Source organism: Eubalaena glacialis, chromosome 4 (genome assembly GCF_028564815.1).
Source record: "Eubalaena glacialis isolate mEubGla1 chromosome 4, mEubGla1.1.hap2.+ XY, whole genome shotgun sequence".
Classification (NCBI taxonomy): domain Eukaryota; kingdom Metazoa; phylum Chordata; class Mammalia; order Artiodactyla; family Balaenidae; genus Eubalaena; species Eubalaena glacialis.
In genome coordinates, this window is record NC_083719.1 from 81,698,666 (window position 1) to 81,726,204 (window position 27,539).

Sequence of the window (27,539 nt, forward strand, 5' to 3'; positions counted from 1 at the left end):
AACTTGCTCTTCCATGTGAGAAGCCTCCTCAACACCTAAACCTGATTTAGAATATGAAATCCTGGATCCTATCTTGAACCTGATGCTGTATTGGGATACAACTTTTGGTTTTGGCAGAGGGGTGAGTGTATATTGCATATGGGAGCAATGGAAATAATTTTTGGACAAAAGGCTAACTGTGACAGATTAAAGATAGTCATACATTCTTTAAACTTCTCTTACTATAATTAACAATTGTAGTCTGTACCCACTTTTCTTGAGTCTATGTGCTCTATGACTACTTTGAGTATGGCAGAAGTGATACATTAAGAGACTGGACGCTTCCACTTCCAGTCTCTTGGAGCACTCACTCATAGATGCCAGCCATCATGCTGCGAGGAAGCTGAAGCAAGCCCTTGGAGAGATCCACATGAGGAAGAATTGAGGCCCCAGGCCAGCAGCCCCAGCTAAGCTTCTAGCTATCAGCCAGTACAAATTTATCAGATTTGTGAGTAGATTTTCCAGCCCTACTAAGTCACCACAGGTGACAGCGCATAAAACAGAGGTGTGCACAATACAGAGCCCATCCTGTATTCTTCATCCACAAAGTCATGAGCAAATTAAAATTCATATTTCAAGCCACTAAGTTTTGACATTGTTTATTACATAGGAATAAACAATTGGAACCCCAGAGTATTCTCACAGTGGAATGTTTCTGTTCTCTCTCTGTGGAATTCTCTTCACACAAATCTTTGCAGGGTTACTTTATGTTCAGCATTTGGTACTCACTTAAATGAAATAGTATAAGAAATGCATTCCCAGTCTTAGGTATCCTTATTCTCTCAAATCCATCACATTATCCTTTCATTGTTTATTTCTGTTAAGTGTTTATTATCTGTATATATCCACTCCCACCCAAAGTAGAAAACAAGCTACATAAAATAAGGAAATTTGTTTGCCTTGTTTTTTGTTATATCTCTTTCACCCAAAGCAATGCCTCAATACATATTAATTGAATAAATTACTATTTCTGTTCTACTAACTTGACTATCAAAGAGAATCTGATTATGTAGTAATAGGGGTAAAGAATACTAGAAGCTTATAGGTTCATTCTTTATATCCCCAAATGCTTTTCTCATTGTCTCTCAAATATGGGTCCACCAAATTAAGAAACTAGATTCTAACTGAATTAGATTTCAATAACTGGTCTATAACAATGATGTTTTACACCTACAAGCCAAACATCCAGATAGCTGTAACATTGGTTTAATTATTACAAACCAAAGCAATCTGAATTGGCCTGCTTAAATGTGTAGTGATTAATTGGAAACATCAAAATCCCTAATTCAATCACAAGAAAGTGCCCACTATATGGATACAGCTGTGTTTTGAGTCTCTCTCATGGATTGGCTGCCTCTCTATTTGCTTCGCATGGGAGCTGGTCTCACACATTTTGAGTTAGATGATAATTTTATACACACACACATTCTCACAAACACACATGCTTTCTTCCACTCTTTTCTGCATAATTCAAGGCACTTGCTGTCACCACCACACTTGTTCAGAAACATCTATAATCATGTGTCATCCTTTTGTGACGTATGGCTTTAATTAGTGGAAGATAATTTAATAATAGTCTATTTCAAGAAAAAAATCTAATTTTCAGACAGCATATCATGCTTGTGGAATCCAAAGGACATAGTCCTTTACTCTCTTTTCTTCCCCTTAGTGTCCTATATGTCTTTACCAAACCCTTACTGAAAGGATATCAGAAGTCTTTCATCTTTATTTCCTTCCCCTTTGTCTCCTACAAAATCCCCTATAATGTCAGTTAATAAGAAAGAAATATTAGGGTTCTAATAATGCCCTCAGGGAGACTAGCTTTCAGGATTTTAGGTAAGGTGGCAGACCGGAGTGTGGGTTAGCCTCCCAACGACTCAGTGAATGTGTGATACAGTGCTCTCAGACTGCCCAAGTGAATGCCCAGAACTGTTTAATTAACACAAGTTACCCATGCCTCAGTTAAAGCAGTGTGACTTTCTCTCCTAAAATAAGGATTTGTGTGTGTGTGTGTGTGTGTGTGTGTGTGTGTGTGTGTGTGTGTTAGTAGCAGCAACAGTAGTAGTAGTTCCTCAAGAAAACTCTCACTAAAATTTGGGTTGCAAAAGTACTATTGTGTCAGGTCTTATATCCTTGATTGCAGAAATACAAAGAGGGAGGTCTCTTGGTAGTCGAAATATTGGCACAATCATTAAAACTGCTAAATCATGAGAAAATATGACCCTTATAATTAGATCATGAGAGGCAGGATACTCCTGTGAGTGCCTGACATTCATTTTAAATTTGCCTGAGCACTGCTTTCCAAATGCATTAGTTTTCTAGTATCTGTTAAAACACTTATTAAAAACAATTTACAATTTGCACGTTTGGATTTTCCTCTATTATCTGTGAGTTCATTTCTTTTCCTTTTAAAATTTCAAGGGAACCACATTATTATCTACCAGGGCCCTTGACAGAACCAAAGCAATCGCATGAGTATTCCCCCAGCTTCTACTTTCAGACACTTTTGAATCCTGTCATCCAAATCATCATGGTGCTAATACATTCCCAAGCACTGAAGACTCAGAGGAGCACGATGCTTCAATGTGTTTATAGAATACATTTCATGTAGACAAGCACGAAAAGAACAGTCTGCATAATCATCTGCCAAAAAGAATCCATCTGTCAGAAGAGAGGAAGCTGGTATCAAACAAGTTCACGTTAAAAAACAAAACCTCAATTTCCATTCTAGGCACTTCATTTCCTTGAACCTAATTATCAGTGTGCATATAAATGGGGAAGATACTTCTTCCTGGTTACAGTTCAAAATTCTGGTCTTGGCAAGAGACAACAATAGCTGCTCATTTCTTTGGGGGCTGTACCATGCAGCTGAGAGCATCAGGGCTGGAAATGCCAGGCCAAATTCTGTTGTTGCAAATGTGAAGCTTTACTTTACTGCTTGTGGCAAATGTGGTATGTGTTAAGAACAGAAATATTTTCTCATTTCCTTAGTGTTAACTAATTCTGACTAGGCTCCAAAGAAAAAACACATCCCCATTTCCCTGAAAAGCATTCATTTTTGTAGTTTGTTTGTTTTGGGGTTTTTTTCTGATAAGGTTCTTAAAGTTCTGCCTAGTTAACTATGGCAGAAACATCAGTCTTCAGAGAAAAAAAGAAAAGTGCAAAGACTCATTTTAAAGACTATAATACTACCCAAATACTAGGCAAAAAAATGTAAAAAGAAAAATCAGTTATTTGCTTCACAAAATATTTACTTAAAAATTATTTGTACATATTTTTAAAAAACTATCCTCTTTCAACTTTTAATGTGATTTTAACCACATGCAGCTTAAAAAAAGTAAGAACTTGCGCAAAGAGAGGTAAGTTGTACTTTCTGATAAATAAACTGAAAAAGTATCATGCTGAAAACTATTTTAAAGGTATAATATTTGAAAAATGTTTGTGTCTCAGCATAAATTCCAATTAAATTATCAAAAACAACTTTTAACAAATTGCAAGAGAAATTTATTACTTGTAGATTATAAAGTCTCCATTCATTTATTTACAGATATTGTTGAGTACCTGCTTTGTGTCAGCCAGTGATCTAGGATTGGGGATTGTAGCAGTAAACAAAACTGAGAAAACCTGCTTTTATGATGCTTGTATTTAATAGAATAGATGTATTTAAAACTTGGTATTGGAAATGGATTTATAGAATACTTTGCATTTTTTGAAGGATTTTAATATACTTCCTATAAGACCCTGTGTGACTTTCATGTTCATAATTAACTTTTCTTCATTAACATTATAACATACCTGAGCCTTCAGCAACCTCCTAAATATTTCTCTTGATTTCTAGGTAGAATCTGGTGGTTGGAGAGGGTGGTGGGATGAGAAATTTTTAATGGCTATCTACCTATTCTCATTCTGACTTGCTGTGTCTGGCTCAGATTTCAACCACCTGGGTAAAGGTCATGTTCATTCTTACCTTGCCTCACCATATGATCTTAAGAGCAGAGTGGAAGGTGTGGAATGGAATAGAACAGTCTGTCCTCCTTTTTTCCTCAAATTTCACTGACCACCAGACTATTCTATCTAGTAGTATTTTCCCAAAAGTGAAAGATGTTCGATAATAAGTAGAATACAGATCACAATACAAGTGAACATCGGGCACTACTGACAAACAAGCACCTTGGCGATCACTTTCCATACAGGGCCTCTTACAGGCCAGCTCTTTCCCTTAGGTCTAATGTACTAAGCTTGCTAATGCTCTCTCTCCTCCAAATGATCTCCTGGACATATGCTGATTTCCCCAGGGCAGGGCCTCAACTCCTTGTCTCTTCAGACTGTTGAAAACTAATCACTGCATTTTAAGGAATATATGATAAAAACCTGATCTTTCTCCTGTCTTCCAATACCAGGACAACGGGGGTTCTAAAAGAAGACAGGTTTTATACTTTTTAAATAGTTTTAAAAATCCCATATAAAGAGAAAGATCCTGACTAAATTGTCTCACAACACCTCCACCACAGTTCAAAATTTCTTTTGAATATTATATGTCTTTACTACTTTAAAATATGATGGCAGTAGTTCAGCGATGAAAATAAAACAAAGATAGTGGTAAACTCTAAGTGCTAGGCATTCTTCTAAGCACTATACATGTAGTCATTTAATCATTCATCCTCCTAACCCCCATTTACACATGAGGGAACTGAGGTGCAAAGAAGTTAATAAACTTGCTCATGGTCAAATAATTACTAAAAGGAAGACCTGGGGGCTTCCCTGGTGGCACAGTGGTTGAGAATCTGCCTGCCAATGCAGGGGACACGGGTTCGAGCCCTGGTCTGGGAAGATCCCACATGCCGTGGAGCAACTGGGCCCGTGAGCCACAACTACTGAGCTTGCGCGTCTGGAGCCTGTGCTCCGCAACAAGAGAGGCCGCGATAGTGAGAGGCCCGCGCACCGCGATGAAGAGTGGCCCCCACTCGCCGCAACTACAGAAAGCCCTCGCACAGAAACGAAGAGCTAACACGGCCAAAAATAAATAAATAAATAAATAAATTTATTTAAAAAAAAAAGGAAGACCTGGATTTAAATATAGGTAGGTTGGGCTCCAGAGCCCATGCTGACCACTTTGCTCTATTAAATCCTACTTCAGTCAGAAATCTGGAAACTTCAAGATTTGAATTTTGGCCTCCACAGCACTAATTATATTCCTTTTATTGAGCCATGTGGTCCCCACAAAACAGATTTCTCCTCTTCAACACGTTTCATATATTTTCCCGAAATTGACTCAAATGTGTCTTATTTACAACATTCTGTAAAAATGTATCTTTCAATCATTTTTGCTTTATGAAAAGAATTTTACAGAAAGTCTAAAAAGTAAAGAGAAAATTAAAATTTTAATACTATTTCCAAAAATTATAAAAAATTCTTTTAAAGGTAAAGGGATCTAAGATTACGTGCTGATACTTCATTTTACAAAATAAGGAAACAGGTTCAATAAACTTTTAAATAAAAATAATTTGTCCAAGACATAGAGCTAAATTTATGATAAAAAAATTCACAGGATCATCAGTATTATCAAACTCAGTCTTTTCTTTTAGTAGGTAGAAAATTAAAGTTTTTTTTTTTCACTTGACGTGCTTAATTAAACATGCTAAGGTAAATCTATACTTTCCATTTTCTTTTATAAATCTCAAGAAATCCTGTGTCATCTTATCTATCATGACTTATATAATCTAGAAACCTGTGCTGTTTGTATTAGCTAGAATCTATGATCCATGGGTCAGAACCTGGGCCCACATGGATCTATAGAAAAATTCATCTGCTGTTTTAGTGTAGGTAAAAAGAAGAAAGTGACATTCATTTTATTTCCACTGTTTGGAAATGTTCTATGCAGAACTGCAGGTAAAGCAAATTTTTCCATAAAATTCTGTACATCTCCTTGAATGTCATTCTGTGTTGACAACTCTAGCACCCAATAATTGCCCAAGATATCATTGTGCTATCTCACATAGTATTTCCTTCCCTAGATTATGCACCATACATGAATCCTTCTGAATTCCATTTCTCTCTGTAAATATCTGGTCCTCTTTTATGAGAATTGGTATTTGTGCTCAGATATTTTATATTAATGACTCAATTATCTTTTGCATTACATGGAATATAGTTTCATTTTAGCAGTGCTACACCAAAATAGGAGCTTTAATCTAAGAAATGACTCTTAAAAACAAACATATAAATCACTAACCAGCAGTAGATATTATAAACCTCATGGTAGATCTGTGGGGTCTGTATTTTTTTTTAAAGCCATGAAGAAAAGTAGACTTTACTAGTTGAGCTGAAAGAGTAGGTACAGTAAAGGGGAAAAAAAGTACAGAAAGCAGTATACTTTGTTCAAGGGGCATTAGGATCCTTTCAGAATAAGATTGTTGCTCCTTTTAATTTTTCTTTTTCTAAAAACCACTATCTTGAGGTATTATTGACATACAAAAATTTATACATATTTAATTGAGCAAAATTCTTTGACTGTTTAAACCACTCCAGATGGAGAGCTTCCAGTTCCATCTCTGATTAGGTTTTGCCATGCTCCAAGGAGCACAATAACAAACCAAGATAATTCTTTCCCACTGCCATTGTTCTTGCAAAACTCTGCAGAAAAACAGTGAGGAATAAGGGCCATTTGTAGATTCTTTTCTAGCCTAAGTAGAGTTAAGTAAAAACGAGTAAAGTTGGGACATGTTTTTGATATAATGGTATCATTTAGAGGGATAAATTAAAAGAAATGTGTGTGTGTGGGCACACATGAAGTGTTATAAAACTATTCTTTTTCAATGTGGTGTATTTGACTATTAAAAATGAGGTATCTAGTAACTTGGGAGCTTTCTTCTTTTTTTGTAACATATTTTCATCCAGAAGGCATCAATTTTCATGCTTTAGTTACTTATATATAATCAAAAGATCTATTTTTTAAAGACTAATAAAGTGTATTACACCATGATGCTAGAAGAGCTTAGCCTCAGACTATTCAAAAATTTTTCTAGAATTAAAGAAAAACATACAAACTGGCTAATATGAGTACCAATTTCTCATATTCACACTGGTCATCAGTTACAATGGAAAAAAAGTTTTAATATTCCAATTCCAGATCTGCTCCTTAAATCTACTCAGCACTGAGTTCAATTTATGAGAAAATCAGTTTTAGGAAAACAAGCAACTAATTGAGGGTCTAGTGCTGATTTTACCACTCTCTAATAGAGTTATAAGAAGATAAGCTTATTTAGACATTACTTTCCTCATATGCTAACTAAGATTTGGGTTCTCTCCCCTAATAACCCTTTGCCAGATTTCATCCCAAATCTATTCTCCTACTTTCTGTGGTAATAAATACCCCTAACATTAGCTAGGCATATGGCTATCCAAAATAAAGACTATAGGTAGCTGTCTCTCTTACAGTATGGTGCTGCCATATGATTAGGTTCTAGCCAATGAGATGTATTTGAAAGAATTGAATAACTTCTGGACAGTATCCTTGAATGGAAACAAGCTTCTCCCTTTCCTCTACCATCCTCTATCCTACTGGATTGAAGGTAAAACTGATGGGTGACCCTAGATTAATTTTTGTAAATTATAAAGGCAACAAGGGAATAAAGCCTTTGTGTTGCAAAAAGTAGCTCTAACACTTCACGTAAGTAGGAATCTATTTTTGCATTGCTTATTACACACCTTTGTGACATACTTAATTTATAACAAGGACTGGATAAAAGGTTTTTAGGTTTGTGATTTATATTTCCTTAGCACCCTTCTTATTGTGGATGCAGGTTTTGCCCTCATTTTTATTTTGTACCTGCTTATTCAGTACTTGTACCCTATCTTCTAGTATTCTTAAAACTGTTTGAATTATATCCCCCTGTACTTTCATTTCACCATCTATTTTACTGGTCCAGAAATACTGAATAGTTTCTGTTCCTGCCCTTTTCTTACATATGCCTTTTAAAGTTAACTCTCTATTGCTAATCCGGTTGTCTTCCTTAATTTTCCACTTGCCTTTTTATTAACAGCTATTTCAAGGCTGTTTGCTGTTGTTGTTGTTATTGTTTTCTTGTTTTTTGGGGTTTTTTTTGTTTCTTTCTTGGTCAGCCTCATAGCTGCTTCTACTGTAGCTATTTATGTGATAAGTCCTCTCTTTATAAACTGCAAAGAGCATGCTTACATCTCTTTTGGGCCTCTTACATGACTGCAGTTTTTGATGAATCTTTAACCTAAGATTTGAAATATTTGGTGTCAGCTAGATATGAGAATACTCATGTAGGAAAGACAAAGAAAAAATGTTTATACAACAAAGACATCTTTACAATGAGACACATTGTTATTAGCTGCTGGTAAGTTTAAAAATTATAAATTATTTCATTTACTACTGAAGACATTTTGCATTTTGTAATAAGATTTGTTTTAATTTTTATTGGTGCACATACAAAATCACATATCATATTATTTTGTCTTCCAGATATATTATTTCTGTTGAAGTAATGCAGTTTATAGTAGTATATAATTTACTTAGTATTCATTTATAAATACTGAAGATTACAAAATGTTTTTAAAAAGCAGTATTAGATTAGTAGAAATCATAAGATGTAGGAGACAGAGTCTCCTAGTTTTTAAGAATCTATAGATATGTGCTAATGCAGAGGTACATAATATTTTAGGCCTTCAGTATTCTTGATAGAGTAAAATTCTTTCATGATGCTCTGGGAAATTCCAACATGAAAAACGTTGAAGCAAACAAAAAAAAGTAAAAGATATATGTGCATTTAATTAAGACCCGAATAACAATGCCTTTATATTTATATAAAAATTTTCAATATTCAAATTATTTTTGGATACATTTTTGGTTATAATGAAAGTCCAATGAAACAAGTTCTATTTATTAAGATTCCATCTTTTAACAGTCTCTTCAGCAAGTGATGTTGGGAAAGTTGGAGAGCCACGTGTAAATCAATGAAGTTAGAACACACCCTCACACCATACACAAAAATAAACTAAAATGGCTTAAAGACTTAAATATTAGACATGACATAAAACTCTTAGAAGAGAACACAGGCAAAATATTCTCTGAAATAAAGTGTACCAATGTTTTTTTAGATCAGTTTCCCAGGCAATAGAAATGAAAGCAAAAATAAACAAATGGGACCTAATCAAACTTACAAGCTTTTGTACAGCAAAGGGAACAATAAACAAAATGAAAACACAACCTACACACTGGGAGAAAATATTTGCAAATGATGCAACTGACAAGGGCTTAATTTCAAAAATATACAAACAGCTCATACAACTCAGTAACAAAAAAACAAACAACCCAATCAAAAATTTGGCAGAAGACCTAAACAGACATTTCTTCAAAGAAGACATACAGATGGTCAATAGGCACATGAAAAGCCGCTCAACATCACGAATTATCAGAGAAATGCAAATCCAAACTAGAATGAGGTACCACCTCACACCAGTTAGAATGGCCATCATTTAAAAAAATCTACAAATAACAAATGTTGGAGAGGGTGTGGGGAAAAGGGAACCCTCTTACATTGTTGATGGGAATGTAAATTGGTGTAATCACTATGGAAAACAGTACGGAGGTTCCTCAAAAAACTAAAAACAGAGGTGCAATAAAATCCTTCAATCCCACTCCTGGGCATATATCCAGAGAAAACTATAATTCGAAAACATACATGCACCCCTATGTTCATAGCAGCACTATTTACAATAGTCAAGACGTGGAAACAACCTAAATATCCACTGACAGATGAATGGATAAAGAAGATGTGGTACATATGTACAATGGAATACTACTCAGCCATAAAAAAGAGTGAAATAATGCCATTTGCAGCAACATGGATGGACCTAGAGATTATCATACGAAGTGAAGTAAGTCAGACAGAGAAAGACAAATACCATATGATATCACTTATATGTGGAATCTAAAATATGACACAAATGATCTTATCTATTAAACAGAAACACACTCACAGACGTAGAGAACAGACTTGTGGTTGCCAAGGGTGGGGAGGGATGGAGTAAGAGTTTGGGATTAGCAGATGCAAACTATTATATATAGGATGAATAAACAACAAGGTCCTACTGTATAGCACAGGGAGCTATATTCAACATCCTGTGATAAACCATAATGGGAAAATATATGAAAAAGAATGTATTATATGTATAACTGAATCCCTTTGCTGTACAGTAGAAATTAATACAACATTGTAAATCAACTATACTTCAGTAAAATAAATTTTCAAAAAAAGAGTCCATCTTGTAATTGAGAGAACCGAGACTCTAATAGCTTCAATGCTGAGTATTATGTTGGCTACACAGTAATTAATTAGTAATTAAAATATGTCACAGAGTTATTGTTGGCATTATTTACTGTTATTGCTTTCACTAAAATGTAATTTGTCTATTATAAAGATCTTATTTTTAAATTTTTTTGTGATACATGTGTATATTTTACTTTATTTTTTTTATGGGAGTATAGTTGCTTTACAACATTGTGATAGTTTATACTGTACAGCAAAAGTGAATCAGCTTTACGTATACATATAGCTCCTCTTTTTTGGATTTCCTTCTCATTTAGGTCACCACAGAGCACTCAGTAGAGTTCCCTGTGCTATACAGTAGGTTCTCATTAGTTATCTATTTTGTACATAGCATCAATAGTGTATATATGTCAATTCCAATCTCCCAATTCCTCCCACCCCACCCTCCCACTTGAGAAAAACAAATATCGTATATTAACGCATATATGTGGAATCTGAAAAAAATTGGTATAGACGATCTTATTTACAAAGCAGAAATTGAGATACAGACGTAGAGAACAAACGTATAAAGATTTTAAAAATCAGAACTTGGCACACTTCTATGTATACTAGTACATACTTAAATTGGAAAAATATACTGTGGGTTCTGACTTAGTCTGCCATCATCCACAAAGACATTGCTCCTCAAACATTAATGTGCATATCAATCTTTTGGGGAGGTTGGTAAAAACCCGATTCGGATTCAATAATTTTGGACTGTGTGAAGTATGTGCCTCTCTAACAGATTCCCAGGTAATGCTGAGAACCATAAACTACATTTTAGGAACAAGGCTTTAAAGAACTGGTTATAATGAGTGTGGTTAGGAGACTATTTCTGGTTACCATTCAAGAACCTCTTTCATGTGTCCCAGATGGACTTACGCCTCCCAGTGTGTGCTGAGAGAGCTCTCACCCATATTCTTTCAAGCTCTTTTAATTTTATCATTAATATCCAAAATCTCTTAGCTACGTAGACTTTATTATTGAATTTTGTTTGTAAGGTCTGAGCAAATTGAATATTCCCCCTTTCCAGACCACATCGCCTTACCTCATATTCACTCAAAGAAATTTATATTCACCTCTATTGTTTTTCCATGCTAATAAAATTATATAAAGCACTATATTTAGAGGTGTAATTTTAAATTTGTTTTAGAAAAATGAGTTCATAATAAAACTACCTCTCTGCATTTTACAGTTTTCACTTAGTAGATCAAGATGAAAAACTTCTGTGTGACTACTCTTTTTAATATCTTCATATTCTCCATAGTTTGGATATGCCATATTTTATACAACAATTGTTTTACAGAGAGGCATCCACCTTATTTCATTTCTTTGCCACAGCACAGTTACAATAAACATCCTGTAACTGTATGAGTGAGACATATTTCCATAGGGTATATTCATAGAAGAAATATTGACTATACATATTTCTGTTTTAATGCATTTTGTCATAGAGATTTCTAAGTACTGTACAATTTATATTTCTACTACCAATATATTATAGTACTTCGTTTTTCCTGTTAACAGTGGTATTGCTAATCAGAAAAATATACATTGAATGTATCATATCTTGTAATGTAATATCAATAAACCACTTACTATATATATTTGCCTATTTCCAGAATACTGGCCACACTATATTACAGAGGTTAACTCAGTTGCAAATATTTTTTTTTTAATATCTTTACTGGAGTACAATAGCTTTACATTGTTGTGTTAGCTGCTGCTGTATAACAAAGTGAATCACCTATACGTATACATATATCCCCATATCCCCTCCCTCTTGCATCTCCCTCCCACCCTTCCTATCCCACCCCTCTAGGTGGTCACAAAGCACCAAGCTGATCTCCCTGTGCTATGCGGCTGCTTCCCTCTAGCTACCTCTTTTACATTTGGTCATATATATAAGTCCATGCCACTCTCTCATTTCGTCCCAGCTCACCCTTCCCCCTCCCCATGTCCTCAAGTCCATTCTCTACATCTGCGTCTTTATTCCTGTCCTGCCACTAGGTTCTTCATAACCTTCTCTTTTTTTTTTTAGATTCCATATATGTGTTAGCATACAGTATTTGTTTTTCTCTTTCTGACTTACTTCACTCTGTATGACAGACTCTAGGTCCATCCACCTCACTACAAATAACTCAATTTCGTTTCGTTTTATGGCTGAGTAATATTCCATTGTATATATGTGCCACATCTTCTTTTTTTTGTTGTATTTTTGTTTCTCCTGTTAATCTGGTTTTTTTCACGTTTTTATTGGAGTATAAGTGCTTTACAATGGTGTGTTAGTTTCTGCTTTATAACAAAGGGAATCAGTTATACATATACATATATCCCCATATCTCTTCCCTCTTGCGTCTCCCTCCCTCCCACCATCCCTATCCCACCCTTCTAGCTGGTCACAAAGCACCGAGCTGATCTCCCTGTGCTATGCGACTGCTTCTCACTAACTACCTATTTTACATTTGGTAGTGTTTATATGTCCATATATACACTACCACTCTCTCACTTTGTCCCAGCGTATCCTTCCCCCTCCCCGTGTCCTCAAGTCCATTCTCTAGTAGGTCTGCGTCTTTATTCCCGTCTTGCCCCTAGGTTCTTCATGACAATTTTTTTTTCTTTTTTTCTTAGATGCCATATATATGTGTTAGCATATGGTATTTGTTTTTCTCTTTCTCACTTACTTTACTCTGTATGACAGAATCTAGGTCCATCCACCCACTACAAATAACTCAATTTCGTTTCTTTTTCTGGCTGAGTAATATGCCATTGTATATATGTGCCACATCTTCTTTATCCATTCATCTGTCGATGGACACTTAGGTTGCTTCCATGTCCTAGCTATTGTAAATAGTGCTGCAATGAACATTGTGGTACATGACTCTTTTTGAATTATGGTTTTCTCAGGATATATGCCCAGTAGTGGGATTGCTGGGTCATATGGTAGCTCTATTTTTAGTTTTTTAAGGAATCTCCATACTGTTCTCCATAGTGGCTATATCAATTTACATTCCTACCAACAGTGCAAGAGGGTTCCCTTTTCTCCACACGCTCTCCAGCATTTATGGTTTGTAGATTTTTTGATGATGGCCATTCTGACTGGTGTGAGGTGATACCTCATTGTACTTTGATTTGCATTTCTCTAATGATTAGTGATGTTGAACATCGTTTCATGTGTTTGTGACCATCTGTATATCTTCTTTAAAGAAATCTCTATTTAGGTCTTCTGCCCATTTTTGGATTGGGTTGTTTGTATTTTTGATATTGAGCTGCATGAGCTGCTTGTAAATTTTGGAGATTAATCCTTTGTCAGTTGCTTCATTTGCAAATATTATCTCCCATTCTGAGGGTTGTTTTTTCTTCTTCTTTATGGTTTCCTTCATTGTGCAAAAGCTTTTAAGTTTCATTAGGTCCCATTTGTTTATTTTTGTTTTTATTTCCATTTCTCTAGGAGCTGGGTCAAAAAGGGTCTTGCTGTGATTTATGTCATAGAGTGTTCTGCCTATGTTTTCCTCTAAGAGTTTTATAGTGTCTGGCTTTACATTCAGGTCTTTAATCCATTTTGAGTTTATGTTTGTTTATGGTGTTAGGGAGTGTTCTAATTTCATTCTTTTACATGTAGCTGCCCAGTTTTCCCAGCACCACTTATTGAAGAGGCTGTCTTTTCTCCATTGTATATTCTTGCCTCGTTTGTCAAAGATAAGGTGACTGTATGTGCGTGGGTTTATCTCTGGGCTTTCTATCCTGTTCCATTGATCTGTATTTCTGTTTTTCTACAACTACTATACTGTCTTGATTACTGTAGCTTTGCAGTATAGTCTAAAGTCAGTGAGCCTGATTCCTCCAGCTCCATTATTCTTTCTCAAGATTGCTTTGGCTCTTCGTGGTCTTCTGAGTTTCCACACAAATTGTGAAATTTTTTGTTCCAGTTCTGGTGAAAAATAGCATTGGCAGTTTGATAGGGATTGCATTGAATCTGTAGATTCCTTTGGGTAGTATAGTCATTTCCACAATGTTGATTCTTCCAGTCCAAGAACATGGTATATGTCTCCATCTTTCTGTATCATCTTTAACTATTTTCATCAGTATCTTAGGGTTTTCTGCATACAGGTCTTTTGTCTCCTTAGGTAGGTGTATTCCTAGGTATTTTATTCTTTTTGTTGCAATGGTAAATGGGAGTGTTTCCTTAATTTCTCTTTCAGATTTTTCATTATTAGTATATAGGAATGCAAGAGAGTTCTGTGCATTAACTTTGTATGCTGCTACTTTACCAAAATCATTGATTAGCTCTAGTAGTTTTCTGGTGGCATTTTTAGGATTCTCTATGTATAGTATCATGTCATCTGCAAACAGTGACAGTTTTACTGCTTCTTTTCCAATTTGGATTCCTTTTATTTCTTTTTTGTCTCTGATTGCTGTGGCTAAAACTTCCAAAACTATGTTGAATAATAGTGCTGAGAGGGGAAACCTTGTCTTGTTCCTGATCTTAGTGGAAATGGTTTCAGTTTTTCACCATTGAGAACAATGTTGGCTGTGGGTTTGTCATATATGGCCTTTATTATGTTGAGGTAAGTTCTCTCTATGCCTACTTTCTGGAGAGTTTTTATCATAAATGGGTGTTGAATTTTGTCTAAAGCTTTTTCTGCATCTATTGAGATGATCATATGGTTTTTATCCTACAGTTTATTAATATGGTGTATCATATTGATTGATTTCCATATATTGAAGAATCCTTGCATTCCTGGGATAAACCCCACTTGTTCATGGTGTATGATCCTTTTAATGTGTTGTTGTATTCTGTTGGCTAGTATTTGGTTGAGGATTTTTGCATCTATGTTCATCAGTGATACTGGCCTGTAGTTTTCTTGTTTTGTAACATCTTTGTCTGGTTTTGGTATCAGGGTGATGGTGGCCTCGTAGAATGAGTTTGGGGGTGTTCCTCTCTCTGCTATATTTTAGAAGAGTTTGAGAAGGATAGGTGTTAACTCTTCTCTAAATGTTTCATAGAATTCGCCTGTGAAGCCATCTGGTCCTGGGCTTTGGCTTGTTGGAAGATTTTTAATCACCGTTTCAATTTCAGTGCTTGTGATTGGTCTGTTTATATTTTCTACTTCTTCCTGGTTCAGCCTCATAAGTTGTGCTTTTCTAAGAATTTGTCTATTTCTTCCAGGTTGTCCATTTTATTGGCATATAGTTGCTTGTAGTAATCGCTCATGATCCTTTGTATTTCTGCTATGTCAGCTGTTACTTCTCCTTTTTCATTTCTAATTCTGTTGATTTGAGTCTTCTCCCTTTTTTTCTTGAAGAGTCTAGCTAATGGTTTATCAATCTTGTTTATCTTCTCAAAGAATCAGCTTTTAGTTTTATTGATCTTTGCTATTATTTCCTTCATTTCTTTTTCATTGTTTTCTGATCTGACCTTTATGATTTATTTCCTTCTGCTAACTTTGGGTTTGTTTTGTTCTTCTTTCTCTAATTGCTTTTGCTTTAGGTGTAAGGTTAGATTGTTTATTTGAGATGTTTCTTGTTTCTTGAGGTAGGATTGTATTGCTATAAACTTCCCTCTTAGAACTGCTTTTGGTGCATCCCATAGGTTTTGGGCCATAGTGTTTTCATTGTCATTTGTTTCTAGGTATTTTTTGATTTCCTCTTTGATTTCTTCAGTGATCTCTTGGTTATTTAGTAGCATATGGTTTAGCCTCCACGTGTTTGTATTTTTTACAGATTTTTTCCTCTAATTGATATCTAGTCTCATAGCATTGTGGTCAGAGAAGGCACTTGACACAATTTCAATTTTCTTAAATTTACTAAGGCTTGATTTGTGACCCAAGATAAGATCTATCCTGCAGAATGTTCCATAAGCACTTGAGAAGAAAGTGTATTCTGTTGTTTTTGGATGGAATGTCCAATAAATATCAGTTAAGTCCATCTTGTTTAATGTATCATTTAAAGCTTGTGTTTCCTTATTTATTTTCATTTTGGATGATCTGTCCATTGGTGAAAGTGGGGTGTTAAAGTCCCCTATTATGACTGTGTTACTGTCGATTTCCTCTTTTACTGCTGTTAGCATTTGCCTTATGTATTGAGGTGCTCCTTTGTTGGGTGCATAAATATTTACAATTGTTATATCTTCTTCTTGGATTGATCCCTTGATCATTATGTAGTGTCCTTCTTTGCCTGTTGTAATAGTGTTTATTTTAAAGTCTATTTTGTCTGATAATGAGAATTGCTACTCCAACTTTCTTTTGATTTCCATTTGCATGGAATATCTTTTTCCATTGCCTCACTTTCAGTCTGTATGTGTCCCTAGGTCTGAAGTGGATCTCTTGTAGACAGCATGTATACGGGGCTTATTTTCATATCCATTCAGCCAGTCTATGTCTTTTGGTTGGAGCATTTAATTCATTTATATTTAAGGTAACTATCAATATGTATGTTCCTATTACCATTTTCTTAATTGTTTTGGGTTTGTTATTGTAGGTCTTTTCCTTCTCTTGTGTTTCCTGCCTAGAGAAGTTCCTTTAGCATTTGTTGTAAAGCTGGTTTGATGGTGCTGAATTCTCTTACCTTTTGCTTGCCTGTAAAGGTTTTAATTTCTCTGTCGAATCTGAATGAGATTCTTGCTGTGTAGAGTAATCTTGGTTGTAGGTTTTTCTCTTTCATCACTTTAAATATGTCCTGTCACTCCCTTCTGGCTTGCAGAGTTTCTGCTGAAAGATCAGCTGTTAACCTTATGGGGATTCCCTTGTATGTTATTTGTTGCTTTTCCCTTGCTGCTTTCAATATTTTTTCCTTTCTTTAATTTTTGATAGTTTGATTAATATGTGTCTTGGCATGTTTTTCCTTGGATTTATCCCGTATGGGACCCTCTGCATTTCCTGGACTTCATTATTTCCTTTCCCATATTAGGGAAGTTTTCAACTATAATCTCTTCAAATATTTTCTCAGTCCCTTTCTTTTTCTCTTCTTTTTCTGGGACCTCTATAATTTGAATGTTGGTGCATTTAATGTTGTCCCAGAGGTCTCTGAGACCATCCTTGATTCTTTTCTTTTTTCTTTATTCTGCTCTGTGGTAGTTATTTCCACTATTTTATCTTCCAGGTCATTTACCCGTTCCTCTGCTTCAGTTATTCTGCTATTGATTCCTTCCAGAGAATTTTTAATTTCATTTATTGTGTTGTTCATCATTGTTTGTTTGCTCTTTAGTTCTTCTAGGTCCTTGTTAAACGTTTCTTGTATTTTCTCCATTCTATTTCCAAGATTTTGGATCATGTTTACTATCATTACTCTGAGTTCTTTTTCAGGTAGACTGCCTATTTCCTCTTCATTTGTTTGGTCTGGTGGGTTTTTACCTTGCTCCTTCATCTGCTGTGTATTTCTCTGTCTTCTCATTTTTCTTAACTTACTGTGTTTGGAGTCTCCTTTTCGCAGGCTGTAGGTTCATAGTTCCCGTTGTTTTTCGTGTCTGCTGCCAGCGGGTATGGTTAGTTCAGTGGGTTGTATAGGCTTCCTGGTAGAGGGGACTGGTGCCTCTTTTCTGGTGGATGAGGCTGGATCTTGTCTTTCTGGTGGGCAGGACTGTGTCCAGTGGTGTGTTTTTGGGTGTCTGTGAACTTATGATTTTAGGCAGCCTTTCTGCTAATGGGTGGGGTTGTCTTCCTGTCTTGCTAGTTGTTTGGCATGGGGCGTCCAGCACTGGAGCTTGCTGCTCGTTGAGTGGAGCTGGGTCTTAGCGTTGAGAAGGAGATCTCTGGGAGAGCTCTCCCCGATTGGTATTATGGGGAGCTGGGATGTTCTAATGGACCTATGCTCTGATCTCGGCTCTCCCACCTCAGAGGTTCAGGCTTGACACCTGGCCAGAGCACCAAGACCCTGTCAGCTGCACAGCAGTGAATGTGGCAGTCTCCGTTATGAAGTCAGATTATGAGGTTCTATAATAGCTCTTCAGCTAGAACTGGCTGACTTGGTAGTAATTTGTCTAGAAGGCTGTCTCCAGCAGCCGGTGGCTAAAAGAGTAGGTCTCTGGATGCGCTCCCAGAATCTTAAACATTTTCATAGAGGTCTTCACTGGGTTCAGTCACGGATTCGGTACCGATGGTCTCAAGAACACCTTACTCTCTCAAGGCTGTGTGCTTGAAACAGCTCCTAAGTCTGAGGGCCTATAAGCTGCAGGAGGACAAGACCACCTGGGGCGGCCTGCAAGCCATGATTCTTGCCATGAACCCTGCTGCTGCCATTGTGGGATCCGGCTTCCCCTGCTGCTCTTTATTCTGAAAAGTCAGTGCAGGGAAGCAGCATTCTAGATAGAGCTTGCTAGCCAGGGGGACACCTCAAAGGACTGTGGTGAACATTAGATGAGTCAGTACACGTCAAAGTTCCAACAGCTCTTCCATCTCCTTTAGTATCACATCTCCTTCCAGGCATTCCACACTCACATTCATTCAGGTTGTTGCACAGCCCAGTCCAAATCACCTTAAAATCTGCCTTGCTGATAAATCTAGTGTGAGAGGGATCAAATTCTTGAAACTTTTTTCTGAGATCATCCCTTAAATAACCTCACCACGAATCAAACATGGCCGTGAATTGGAGGTATCTGACATTTCCATCTTCATCAGGGTGGATTCTGTGAAGTAGCAACTCAACATCTTCATCAGTAATCTCCACACCAAACCTTGAAGAAGTCTTGTTACCACACACAAGCCCTTTTCCTGAAGTAGAGGCAGTACAACTCCAGTCTGTGACCATGGCCTAGGGTCAAGGCTAGGATAGGTGCAATGATGAATATAGTGGTGGAGGATGTGGCTGGTCACAGGGGTTCCTTAGTGAACAGCTTGATTGCATCAGCAAAGGGTTGGAGCAGACCATGAGGGCCTACAATGTTTGGTCCTTTTCAGAGTTGTATGTAGCCTAAGATTTTATGTTCTACTAGTGTCAGGAATGCTACGGCTAAGAGGATAGGGAGGATGAGCATTAAAATGTTAATTATAAACATTTTGTTGGGGAGAGGGTTTGAAACTCTGAGTATAAAGGTTTAAGTTTTATGCAATTGCCGGGCTCTGCCACCCCAACAAAACCCTGGTCTCGGGTAGATTAGTTTGTGCTCGCTTATTAAGTTGAGATTAGATCATTAATTGCATTAAAGGCGCTTATTTAAAGTGGGCCTTATTTCTCTTGTCCTTTCGTACTGGGAGAAATGCGTAATAGATAGAAACCAACCTGGATTCCTCCGGTCTGAACTCAGATCACGTAGGACTTTAATCACTGAACAAACTAACACTTAATAGCAGTTACACCATTAGGACGTCCTGATCCAACATCGAGGTCATAAACCCCATTGTTGATATGGACTCTAGAATAGGATTGCGCTGTTATCCCTAGGGTAACTTCTTCTGTTGATCAATTTTTTGGATCAATAAGTGATACTATGCTTTGGCTAGCAGGTCTAGGCTTTAATCATTTGGAGGGTTTTCTGTGCTCTGAGGTCACCCCAACCGAAACTGTCAACCTATGTAAAATTTTGTTATTCCTTGGTGGTTCAAGATTGTGATTTTTGGGTTGATTAATTGAAGCTCCATAGGGTCTTCTCATCTTATTTTGTTATCCCCGCCTTTTCACGGGGAGGTCAATTTCACTGATTAAAAGTAAGACAGTAAAACCCTCGTGTGGCCATTCATACAAGTCCTTATTTAAAGAACAAATGATTATGCTACCTTTGCATGGTCAGGATACCACGGCCATTTAACGATTGTCACCGGGCAGGTGGTGCCTTTAATACTGGTGATGCTAGAGGTGATGTTTTTGGTAAACAGGCGGGGTTTGTGTTTGCTGAGTTCCTTTTACTTTTTTTAATCTTTCCTTGGGTGCACGCCTGTGTTGGGTTAACAGTGTTTTTAATAAATAATTTAGTGTTGGATTATATTTATTTGCTGTTAATTATCAGTATATTATTAGTTGCTGATGTAAGCTTGTGCAAGGAGAAATATTTCTTGTTACTCATGTTAACAGTATTGCTTCTATAGTCTTATAGATTAGTCCAGTAATTAGGCTAGGAGTTGATTTACTTAATATTGGAATTAAAATGTTGTTTTGTTGTCGAGCTTGAACGCTTTCTTAATTGGTGGCTGCTTTTAGGCCAACTATGGTAATGTTTGTTTTTACTCTCTAGTCAGGGTTGTATCCATTTGTAAAAAGCTGTACCTTTTTAGACTAACGTCTAAATATACGTTGAGGCTTATTATGGTTTTTAGTATTATTTAACGTTGAACTAAAATTATTTTCCTGGACAACCAGCTATCACCAGGCTCGTTAGGCTTTTCACCTCTACTTATATATCTTCCATTTTGCCATATAGATGAGTTCATTCTAGTAACTGTTCATAAGTAGTTCAGCTGGTTTCGGGTAGTTTAGCTTAAGTTCTCTTTGTTAAATTGTTACTAGTTAAGTCATTATGCAAAAGGTACAAGGGGTAAACTTTGCTTTTTATTACTTTTAATTTTTATTTCATCATTCCCTTATGGTACTTTCTCTATAGTGCCATCAGTGTTTAAATTTCTATCTCCTATACTTTAGATGTCTGGTGAATGTTTTATTTGATTGGTTTGTGCTAGTAATGGTGGGAAAGGTGTGGGCTAGATTTGGTTAAAGACATACATAGCTTATGAAATCTTCTAGGTGTAAACTAGGTGCTTTATTTAAGCTATATCTTGTTTTATCCAAGCACACTTTCCAGTATGCTTACCTTGTTACTACTTGTCTCCTCTCATATAATTGTCTAGCATGTGTTGATGGACTGGGGCTTTGTTATGGCATTTGAGGAGGGTGATGGGCAGTGTGTGCATGCTTCATGGCCTTATTCAATTAAGGGCTCTATTCTTAATTTACTACTAAATCCTCCTTTGATTTTTAGGTTTCATAAAAACTTTCGTGTGAATATAAAGGGTGTTCTTGGTATAGAAAATGTAGCCCATTTCTTCCCATCCCATAGGTTACACCTTGACCTAACGTTTTTATGTATTATAGTTATGCTTACTTTTGCTCCTTTTTAGGGTTTGCTGAAGATGGCGGTATATAGACTGGAGTAGCAAGGGTTGGTGAGGTTAATCGTGGCTTATCGGTTATAGAACAGGCTCCTCTAGAGGGGTGTGAAGCACCACCAATTCCTTTGAGTTTTAGGCTGTTGCTAGCAGTACTCTGGCGAATAATCTAGTTTTTATGGTTATTTGGGTTTAGGGCTAAGCATAGTGGGGTATCTAATCCCAGTTTGGGTCTTAGCTATTGTGTGATCAGATTATATTGAAGTCACTTTCGTTTATTTTAGTTTTAATTATGGCTTTCTACAGCTTAATTAAGGTTTAACTTTATCTTGTGTGGCTCTTTAACACGCTTTATGCCATAGTTCTACTAGCTTGGGTCAGTAATCGTATGACCGTGGTGGCTGGCACAAAGTTTACCAACCCTAATTAATATGGCTTAGTCAAACTTTCGTTCATGGCTTAATTTTTATCACTGCTGTCTCCCGTGGGGGTGTGGCTAAGCAAGGTGTTGTGAGCTGCTGGTGTGGTGTGCTTGATACCTGTTCCTTTTAATCTTAGTGATCTAGAGGGCACTCTCACTGAGATGTGGATATTTGCATGTGTAATTCTATTAAAAACTAATAGAAAGGCTGGGACCAAACCTTTATGTTTATGGGGCTAGTAGGCACATCTAGACATTCTCAGTGTCTTGCTTTATGAGGTGTTTAAGCTACATTAACTTGCTGTACGTAGGTGATGTTTGTATGTTTATATTATGTGGCTTATGTCAGATTTAGTATTAGATTTTCTATAGGATGATTGGTGAATCTAGGGGGGAGTCTGTCTATATGGGTGGTGAATATCTAAGTAGTTTATTGGTATGATATGGGGGGTTGAGGCTTAATTCGTTATAATATACAATTATTCAAATCTGGGGAGGAATAGTAAAGTAAATAGTAAAGTATAAAGTATTATGTCCTGTAACCATTAATTTAACTGCACACGTTGGTTGTGCTAGCCAGATAGCAAATACATACAAGTCCAGCTACAATTTGCTTGACTGTGTTAAGACCTTTTAAGGTCATAGCTGAGTCCAAGAAATATCCCCCCAAAAGTAAAAAATACCAAATGTATGAAATCACAGTTATGTGTGAGCATGGGCTGATTAGTCATTAGTCCATCGAGATGTCTTATTTAAGAGGAACGAGTGGGCGATTTTAAGTGGGATGGCCCTGAAGTAAGAACCAGATGTCTGATAAAGTTCACTAATAGAAACCCCCACGGTTCATGGGCCTGGAGCGAGAATAGGGATCCCTGCCGAGCGGGTTGCTGGTTTCACGCGGCATGGTGATTAAGTTCGCGATCTAATGGATGGGATTATAGGACATGTTGGCTTGAATTGATTTAATTTAATGTACTATGTACGATCAATAATAACTATGTACTATGTAATATTAATAATAGACTATACATGCTTATTATTCATGGTGCAAACAACTTAATGCACAATTATACAGACTGTACATGTACATATACACGAGCGAGATGCTATTTTGATTATGTGGCAGTACAAGCATGCACGACTTACATAGCATGTATGCAGTAAAATAAATTATTTTTAGTGCTGACATAGCACTGTAGTTTTGTGAATGTCTTATAATATATCTTTTTTCAGGGAATAGTTTATATAGAATTTCAGCCTTGGGTGCTGGCAGTGAAGCATAGTACTTCTTCCTTGAGTCTTGGGGAGATGTGCTGTTCTCCTTTTCCGGTTTACAAGACTGGGGTATTGCGTTATACTACAAAGACTCTTCATTTCAGGAGCTTGTTTTCAATGAGACTAGTTATTGGTATTAATACTAGAATTAAAATAAAGTATAGGATAGATGCAAGCTGTCCGACAGCCATATGTGGGTACTCCACAGGCTGTCTTCCAATTCATGTTAGTGTCAGTAAGTCTGCCACTAGTACTCAGAACAAGAATTGACTGAAGGGTCGAAATATTATGCTTCATTGTTTAGATGTATGGAGTATTGGAATGAATGCCAGGATTAGGATCGAGAGTGGCAGAGCTAAGACTCCTCTAGTTTGTTGGGGATTGATCATAGGATTGCATATGTGAATAGAAAGTATCATTCTGGTTTGATGTGTGATGGCATGCTGAGTGGGTTTGCTGGGGTGTAGTTGTCGGGATCTCCTAACAGGTCGGGTGAGAATAGGGCTAGTACCAACAAGGCTAAGATTAATAGTAAAGTGCCCAAAATGTCTTTAACTGTATAATAGGGGTGGAATGGGATTTTGTCTGTATCGGATGGAATTCCTGTGGGGTTGTTAGATCTTGTTTCGGGGAGGAATAATAGGTGGACGGCCACTAGTGCTGTGATGATGAAAGGGAGAATGAAGTGGAAGGCAAAGAATCGTGTTAGTGTTGCTTTATTTATGGAAAAACCACCTCAGATTCATTCGACAAGGGTGGTGCCGATATATGGGATTGCTGAGAGTAGGTTTGTGATAACAGTTGCACCTCAGAATGATATCTGTCCTCAGGGTAGGACATAGCCTATAAATGCGGTGGCTATGACTGTAAGTTGCAGGCTAATTCCAATGTTTCATGTTTCCTGAAAGGTGTAGGATCCATAGTACAAGCCACATCCTATGTGGGCATAAAGGCAAATAAAAAACATGGAAGCTCTGTTTGCATGTATGTACCGGATGATTCAGCCATAGTTGACGTCCCGGTAGATGTGTGTTACTGATGAGAAGGCAGTTGTTGTGTCTGGTGTGTAGTGTATTGCCAAGAATAGGCCTGTTAGGATTTGTAGGAGTAGGCAGATGCCTAGCAGGGAGCCAAAGTTTCATCATGATGAGATATTTGATGGGGTGAGAAGGTCAATAAATGTGTTGTTGAGAATTTTTACTAGCGGGTGGGTTTTTTGGGTGTTGGTCATTGTAGTTGAATGACAACGAGGATTTTTCATGTCATTGGTTATGGTTGAAGTCCATGTGGGAATAATGATGACATACATTGTATTTATTTTAAGCATTATTTTTGTGATTAGTTTTGTGGGGGTTTCTTCAAAACCTCCTATTTATGGGGGTCTAGGGTTGACTGTGGGTGGTGGTGTTGGATGCAGGATTGTCTTAAATTTTGGTGGTTCATTTTTAGGTTTAATGGTATTTCTGATTTATTTAGGGGGAATATTGGTCGTGTTTGGTTATACAATGGCTATGGCCACCGAACAATACCCTGAGGTTTGTGTTTCTAACAAGGTTGTGCTAGGAGCATTTCTTTTAGGGTTAGTAGTAGAGTTTTTAATAGTACTTTATATTTTGAAGGATGAGGATGTGGAGATTGTGTTTCAGTTTAATGGGCTGGGTGATTGAGTTATTTATGATACTGGTGACTCTGAGTTTTTCAGTGAAGAGGCTATGGGAATTGCGGCGTTATATAGTTATGGTACTTGGTTGGTGATTGTTACGGGTTGGTCATTATTTATTGGTGTTGTGGTTATTATGGAGATTACTCAGGGTAATTAAATAGCAGCATGCTGAGGGTGACAGAAATAAGGAATGATAAGAAGTAGAGCTTGATAACGCCTTTTTAAAATTTTTTAACATCTTTATTGGAGTATAATTGCTTTACAATGGTGTGTTAGTTTCTGCTTTATAACAAAGTGAATCAGTTATACATATACATATGTCCCCATATCTCATCCCTCTTGTGTCTCCCTCCCTCCCACCCTCCCTATCCCACCCCTCTAGGTGGTCACAAAGCAACGAGATAAGGCCTTTTTGATTTGAGACTAATGTGGAATATTTTAGTTGAATGAAGGCTGTAGTCTTTGGTAGGATGCTTTCTAGTCAGATTAAGTCTAGTAAGGAGGTTGCTAATTTTTGGCTTATTAATAGATTTAGATGGGGAGGTAGGCAGTGTATGATGGTGGGGAAGTATCCTAAAAGAGTGGAGAACTTAGAGGAGTCTGAGGGGTATATATATTTTAAGTTTTGTGTGTTAAGGTTGATTTCGAATGCTAGTACAAAGCCCAAGGTTGTTACTACAAGGGCAGTCAATTTTAAATGTAGGGGTATGGCTATTAGGGGGATGGTTGTTGGAGGAATGCTGTTGGAGATGATGAAGCCAGCAAAAATACTTCCGATTAACAGGCGCTTGATGGAGTTGATTAAGAGGGGGTTGTTTTCATTAATAGGCACAGAAGGAGAGAAGCAGGGCTGTCCTAGTAGTGCAAAGAAGATAATGTGAGTGCTATAGATAGCTGTGAGGGAGGTAGTGGTTAGAGTTATTAATAGGGCTCAGGCGTTGGTATAAAATGTAGTGGCGGTTTCAATAATCAGGTCTTTAGAGTAAAATCCGGTGAGAAATGGTATTCCTGTTAGTGCTAGGCATCCAATGATAAGGGCTGTTGCAGTGAAGGGCAAGGTCTTGAATAACCCTCTTATTTTTCGAATGCCCTGCTCGTTGTCTACGTTGTGAATGATAGACCCAGAGCATAGAAATAATATGGCTTTAAAGAAAGCGTGCGTGCCAATGTGTAAAAATGCTAGATGAGGTTGGTTGAGGTCAATCGTTACTCTTATTAAACCTAGTTGGCTGGAGGTAGAGAAGGCAATAATTTTTTTAATATCGTTTTGAGTGAGCGCACAGATAGCTGTAAAGAAGGTGGTAAGGGCTCCTAGGCAGAGCATTATTGTTTGAATGAGTTTGTTGTTTTCTATTAAAGGGTAAAATCAGATAAGCAGGAAAACTCCTGCTACAACCATTGTGCTTGAGTGGAGTAGGGCCGAGACTGGGGTAGGGCCTTCTACTGCTGAAGGGAGTCAGGGGTGAAGTCCGAATTGGGCTGATTTTCTGGCTGCGGTTAGTACGAGTCCTATGAGGGGTAGGTTTAAAGAGTTCTGGTTGAGCATGAAAATTTGTTGTAGGTCTCATGCGTTTGTGTGAGATAAAAATCATGCCACTGATATAATGAATCCGACATCTCCGATGCGGTTATATAAAATTGCTTGAAGAGCAGCTGTGTTTGCGTCTGCTTGCCCATACCATCATCCGATAAGCAGGAAAGATATGATTCCTACTCCTTCTCATCCAATAAAAAGTTGGAAGAGGTTGTTGGCTGTAACAAGGATTAGTATAGTGATAAGGAAGAGGAGTAAATACTTGAAGAATTGGTTGTATAAGGGTCGGAGTGTATATATCATATTGAGAATTCTATAATGAACCATGTGACTCTGGGCTAGGGTCACCTTTGTCACCATGTGACCACCTGCTCGGAGACTATAAAATGTGGAGAGACACCCTCAGGCCCCTTAGAGAGTCTCAGTTGCAAATATTAATCGTAATCAATACTAGGTATATTAACTTTGCTAATGGTGTATTTTGTGATGTAGCATATTTTAAAAAAACATATAGTCAAATATATCTTTTTTTCCATAGCTTCTAGGTTTTTTGACATGGCTAAAATTCTTCCTAACCAATAGGATATTCCTTTAATCTCTTACATTTTATTACAAAATGTTTAATTTTTACATTTATGTTGTGTTTCATCTAAAATTTATTTTTGCATAGTATGAGATAATAATCTTTATTTTCTCCTATTTAGAATGACAGTCGAGTCAACACATTTGATAAATCAGCCATTATGTTCCCACAAAATTAAAATATACCAGTGCCAAATATAAAATTTCAATTATGTATACACTGGAATCTATTGTTCTCCACTTGGTTTCACTCTTAGATTTTCTACTCTTATACCGAAAACAATTTTTTAAAAATTCTGATGACTTTAAATTGTTTCATTATCTTACAAGGCCAGTCTTCTATTTTTCTTTGTTGTAATTATTTTGGCTATTCACAAGATTTTAATATTCAAATAGAATTCGAGATCATTTTACACAACTAAAAACTGATTGTTGTGATCCCATTGGAAATTACACTAAATTTATAATATAATTCAGAGAGAATTGACAATTTCATCACATTAATCTTTCTGTCAAAAGCATGACATCTCATTCAACTATTCAGATCTTATCTTACATTATTAAGATTGAGTACTTTCCTGTATATAGTGTAATACTTGGTTCCTTAGTCAATGTTTGCTTTTTTTGTCATTTCATTGTTACCATGGTTTTCTACTTC

General features: G+C 36.7%; 1 long non-coding RNA gene and 2 pseudogenes across 2 annotated transcripts in view; all 3 read right to left on the minus strand.

Annotated features, from left to right (window-relative positions):
* Nucleotides 1-27,539, minus strand: part of LOC133089841 (uncharacterized) — a 215,412-nt gene that overhangs the window by 44,143 nt on the left and 143,730 nt on the right. The gene's annotated exons all lie outside the window — the stretch shown is intronic.
* Nucleotides 23,198-24,333, minus strand: LOC133090885 (cytochrome b-like; annotated as a pseudogene).
* The window catches only part of LOC133089520 (NADH-ubiquinone oxidoreductase chain 5-like), a 52,325-nt pseudogene continuing 49,691 nt past the window's right edge, over nucleotides 24,906-27,539 (minus strand).